The sequence below is a fragment of the Hipposideros armiger genome, unplaced genomic scaffold, assembly GCF_001890085.2.
Source record: "Hipposideros armiger isolate ML-2016 unplaced genomic scaffold, ASM189008v1 scaffold_511, whole genome shotgun sequence".
In the NCBI taxonomy this organism is placed as follows: Eukaryota; Metazoa; Chordata; class Mammalia; order Chiroptera; family Hipposideridae; genus Hipposideros; species Hipposideros armiger.
In genome coordinates this window covers 1173675-1179678 of record NW_017731861.1, presented here as the reverse complement: position 1 = coordinate 1179678, position 6004 = coordinate 1173675, and positions in this window count along the sequence as shown.

Below are 6004 nucleotides of genomic sequence, written 5' to 3'. Positions count from 1 at the left end.
TTGACAGCAACTTGTCTGTTCCCCTTCCCCCAATTCCCCAGCACTGTTCCCATCCCCCAATTCCCCAATTAAAAAAAAAAAAGAAATTGGCACAAATGCTACTGTGTCAGGGTTGTAGCCAATTTCTTTAATGTAGGGGCTGACTTCCTTAACAATTTATTCATATTTGACTGTAAGGTGGCTCAGTGGAATTCATTTTGTTAACACCAACAAGTAGTTATTTCACACCCAGTGTGTGAGCCAGAAGGGCATGCTCAAGGGTCTTCCCATTCTTGGAGATACCTGCAGCAGCAATCAGGACAGTACAGCCAGCCTGAGATGTGCCATAATCATGTTTTTGATAAAGTCTCTGTGTCCTGGAGCATCAGTGATGGTCATATAATTCTTGCTGGTCTTGAATTCCCACAGATAGACATCAATGGTGATACCATGCTCATGTTCATCCAAGACCCAGGCATACTTGAAGGAGCCCTTTCCCATCTTGGCAGCCTCCTTCTCAACTTTTTCGATGGTTCTTTGGTCAGTCCCACCATATTTCTAGATCAGATGACCAGTAGTGGTAGACTTGTTGGGATCTCTGTGTCTAATGATGATGATGTTGATATAAGTCTTTTCTTTTCCCATTTTGGCTTAGATTTAGTGGTGGTTATCATGATACCTGTGTTCTGGCGGCAAACCCGCTGCAAAAAAGCAATAGATACATATTTTACAATTGATGAACTAGTATTAATGACACATTTTTATTAACTAAAGTCCATAATTTACATTAGGGTTCACTCTTTCTGTTGTATGTTCTATGGGTTTTGACCAATACATAATGCCATATATCCATCATTACAGTATCATATAGAGTAGTTTCACTGTCCTAAAGGTCCTCTCTGCTCATCTATTCAACTCTCCCTCTTCCCATCCCTCCCCTCTCACTCCTGAACCACTAATCTTTTTAATGTCTCCATAGTTTTGTCTTTTCTTTTTCTTTTTTTTTTTTTTNACATTCAGTTGGTCAACACTCATGAAGACTGCTCTAGCCAGGCCACACACTGGGGACATAGACGAAGGAGAACAGGGCCCTGGACTTTCAGGAGGACCCAGCCTAGCCCCTGGGGACAAGGTCAGGGATGCCTCTGAAAAAGGGTGTGGGAAGGCAGAGCAGGTCATATAGGGACAGAATGTCCTGAGAGTGAGAGGCCCTCCTCTTGAGTAGCACAGCGGGTGTCCAGGCTTCCCTGGGGCAGGCATGGGGGTGGGTGGTGGCCTGTCCCACTGGGAGGTAAGTTTCCTTCTGGCAGCTCCTTCTCACGCAATGGGCCGGAAGGGGTTGGGGGCCCATTGTTTCTTGGCACGCCAACACTCCCCAGCTTCTGGGTGGGGGGAGCAGTGGAAGGAAGTGGGCTGAGTTCAGGCCCTGGCAAGACCCCAACAGTAAGAGGGTACAGGGTTCTGGGAATGCCGGCTCACATATATGTGCCTGGTGTAAGCACAGCGGTATATGCAACACATGTCATGGGTTCGGTCCTGTCCTGAGCCCAGCCTTTGCAGCCTTGTGTGTGTGTGTGTGTGTGTGTGTGTGTGTGTGTGTGTGTGTGTAGCATTAACCTGATACCTGGCACTTTACACTCTCTATTTCATTAAGCCCACCAACCCCGTGGGGTAGGATTACCATGCCCAGCTGCAAGATGAGAAAATCTAGACTCAGAAAGGTTGTGCAACTGGCCCAGGGTTAGCAAACGAGCTGGGATTTGGACCTCTCTCTGAGACAGCCTCCTTCCTTATCCTCTTTCCCTTTCCCAGGCCATGCTGGGGATTGGACTCAATTAAAAACCAGCCCAGGATGGTGTGGGGGGTGCCAAGTGGAAGGGGTGGCCTGGGGAAGCATATCAAGTATCACCACGTTATCCTAAAACCAGAAAAGTCCACTGCTACACAGAGCCCATCGGGACAGTGCCTCAGCGAGGACCAGAGGTGGACTCCCTCATTAGTGCAGACAAGGGGCACTTGCCCAAAAGTGCCCTCTCCCCTGCACGGCCTTAGAGCCCACCACAGCTGCATGTTTTTGAATTACAGCTCCAACTCCAGGGGTCCTACAAACCTGGTGTTACGTTATGGTGGAGGGGTAACGAGATACAGGGTCCTGGGGGCTAATTTTGAAGGGGGGACCCCTGAGGGATGGGTAGCTTGGCTCAGGGTGTGACTACTTCAGGGACAAGAGCCCATGACAAGGATAAGGTGGAGGGCAAATTCATGGACTGACTTTTTGAACCCCATAAACTCTGGACTAAGAAAATCCAGCTTCTGCTTGACTTCCCCTCTCAGTGCATTCACCACCNCTCTGTATCCATGAGCTTGTTTGTTTTAGATTTCACATATAAGTGTGATCACATGGTATTGTCTTTCTGTCTGACTTATTTCACTTAGCATAATGCCATCAAGGTCCACCGATGTTGTCTCAAATGGCAAAATTTCATTCTTTAATAACTGAATAGTATTCCATTGTATTGGATTGTCAGAAAAGTCATGATGCTTGTTTGCAACAGATGGCACTAGTTCATTTTGGAAGTACTAGAGTCATTCACATCTATGTTATTTCTATGTCATTTGACAGCTGACAGTTCTAGCTTCATTCTAAAAAAAATTGAGCGATTTGGTTGAGTTTTGGAGATTTTACAACAAGTTGAAAATGGAAGACCAAACTGTATTTTCACCATATTTTACTGTTTTACTTCCATAAAGGGAAGAATGCACGTCAAGCTTGTGAAAAGTTGCATAAATTTTATGGTGACAATGCTCTACAAGAATGTCAGTGCCAATGATGGTTCACAAAATTCCGTGCTGTTGGTTTTGATCTCAACGATGCTCCTTGGTCAGGGAGGCCCACTGAGGTTGATGACAACAAAATAAAGGCATTGATCGAGTCAAACCCATGTTACACGACATGAGAAATTGCAGAAACATTCAACATCCATCATTCAAGTGTTCACGACCACATGAAGAAGCTGGGATATGTAAGCAAGCTCAATATTTGGGTTCCTCATGAACTCAAAGAAGTTCATTTGATGGCACATATAAACATCTGCAATATGCTCATTAAAAGTGAGGAAAACGATCTTTTTTTGAAATGACTGACAACTGGTGATGAGAAGTGGATTGTTTACAACAATGTGGTGTGCAAATAGTCTTGGTCCCGATGTGATGATTCACCTCAAATGACATTGAAAGCAGAGATTCATCAGAGAAAGGTTATGCTCTCAGTGTGGTGGGATTTTAAAGGTGTCGTGTTTTTTGAGCTCCTACCAAGGAACAAAACAATCATTTCAAATGTGTACTGTTGGAAATTGGACAGTTTGAATGAATCCATCATCCAGAAATGCCCAGAGCCTGTTAATTGTAAAGGAGTGTGTTCCATTACAACAACGCGAGACCACACACAAGTTTGATCACCTGTCAAAAATTATTGGAGCTTGGATGGCATGTGTTGCCACACCCACCATACTCACCTGACCTTGCACTGTCAGCTTCCACTTGTTTCACTCTCTTCAAAACTCCTTGCGTGGTATAATGTTCAATTCATGATGAGGCTGTAAATCAGCACCTTGTTCAGTTTTTCACAATAAAGACAGGTCCTTCTATGAATGAGGAATTATGAAGCTCACTGAAAGATGGCAAAACGTTATCGAATAAAACAGGCAATATATCATTGATTTATCTTTGTTCTTTATATAAATAAATGACCTTTGAAAAACATGGACAAAATACGTCATGACTTTTCCGACAACCTAATATATATACTACATTTTCTTTATCCATTCATCCATTGATGGACATTTTGTAGTTTCCATATCTTGGCAATTGTAAATAACGCTGCAATGAAGAGGGTATATTTATCTCTTCAAGTTAGTGTTTTGATTTTCTTTGGATAAATACCCAGAAGTGAAATTGCTAGGTCATATGGCACTTCCATACTGTTTTCCATAGTGGCTGCACCAATTTATATCCCACCAACAGTTCACAAGAATTCCCTGTTCTCCATATCCTTGCCAACACTTGTTATTTCTTGTCTTTTTTTTTTTTAAGATTTTATTGGGGAATTGGGGGAAGGGAACAGTGTTGGGGAATCGAGGAAGGGGAACAGACAAATTGCTGTCCTTTTGTTCTTCAGACTAGTTGTGGAGGACGTCACTTCATTGGCCCATGTTGGAATTATCATTGTGCTCTTCTCGGGTGAGGCAGATCGGTCACTGGCCATTGGACGGCCGCTCATGGCGGCTCTTGGCAGCTCACGCTGGCTGCCAGCTGCTCATGGTAGCTTATGGCAGCCCACTGCAGCAGGGGCTGCAGCCTACGCCGTCGCCGGCGACTCACGGCAGCCCAGCTCCAGGTCGAGCTGTTGNTCCTCCACAACTAGACTGAAGAACAAATGGACAGCAACTTGTCTGTTCCCCTTCCCCCAATTCCCCAATAAAACCTTTTAAAAAATTGTGGTAAAATATACATAACAAAACTTACCATTTTATTTTCAATATTTTTTATTAAATTTATTGGGGTGACATTTGTTAGTAAAATTATACAGATTTAAGGTGTATGATTCTGTAACACATCATCTATATATCACATTGTGTGTTCACCTCCCAGAGTCAGTTCTCCTTCCATCACCATATATTTGATCCCTTTTGCCCTCATCTACCACCCCTTTCCCCTCTTACCCTCTGATAACCTAGAAACTGTTGTCTGTGTCTGTTTTTGTTTCTTTATTTGTCTTGTTCGTTTATTGCTTTCAGTTTTATTTCCCCCATATGAGTGAAGTCATGGTTCTCGACTTTTTCTGTCTGACTTATTTTGCTTAGCATGATAAAAATGTTTAATTCAGCGGCATTAAGCACATCCACAATTTTGAGCACCTATTTCAATTATTTATTTCTTGAACTTTTTCATCACCCCAAACAGGAACTGTGTACTCATTAAACAATAATTCTCTATTTTTCCCTTGCCCTCAGGTCCAGGCAACCTCTTGTCTACATTCTGCCCTTATGAATTTGCCTATTCTAGGAAGCTCATATAAGTGGGATCATACAATACTTGTCCTTTTTGCATCTGGCTTATCTCAGTATAATATTTTCAAGCTTTATCCATGTTGTAGCATGCATCAGAATGTCATTCCTTCTTATGACTGAATAATATTTAATTGTATATAAAATAAAACATTTTGTTTATCCATTCATCTGTGGTCAGACACTTAGGTTATTTCTACCTTTTAACTATTGAGAATAATATTGCTATAAACATTCCTGTACAAGTTTCTGAACACTTGTTTTCAAATCTTTTGGGGTATGTCCCTAGGAGTGAAATTGCTGGGTCATATGGCAATTTTATGTTTAACTATTTTTTTTAAAAAAATTTTATTGGGGAACAGCAATGGTCATTGATTACACATTGCTTTCATGCTACAATGGCATGGAGGGCGCAGCTCACAGTGGCCCGTGTGGGAATTGAACTGGCAACCTTGGTGTTATCAGCACCACACTCTAACCAACTGAACTAACTGGTCACCTCTATGTTTAACTTTTTGAGGAACCGCCAAACCATCTTCAACAGTCACTGCACCATTTTATATTCCAATCAGTAATACACAAGAGTTACAATTTCTCCACATTCTCACCAACACATGTTATTTTCCAATTTTTAGTTGAGATATAATTGACACATAACATATTAGTTTCAGGTGTATAACATAATGATTCAAATTGTATATAAAGTCATTAACATCCATCATCATACATAGTATAAATTTTTTTCTTTGTGATGGGAACTTTTAATATCTATTCTCTTAGCAACTTTAAATATATACAATATAGAATAATAGTGTATTACAGTATTATAGTATACAACTGTACTATAATATAACTATAGTCGCTAGGTTATACATAACTAATTTATTTTATAGCTGGAAGCTTGTATTTTTTAACCCCCTTAAACCATTTCACACACACACACACACACACACACACAC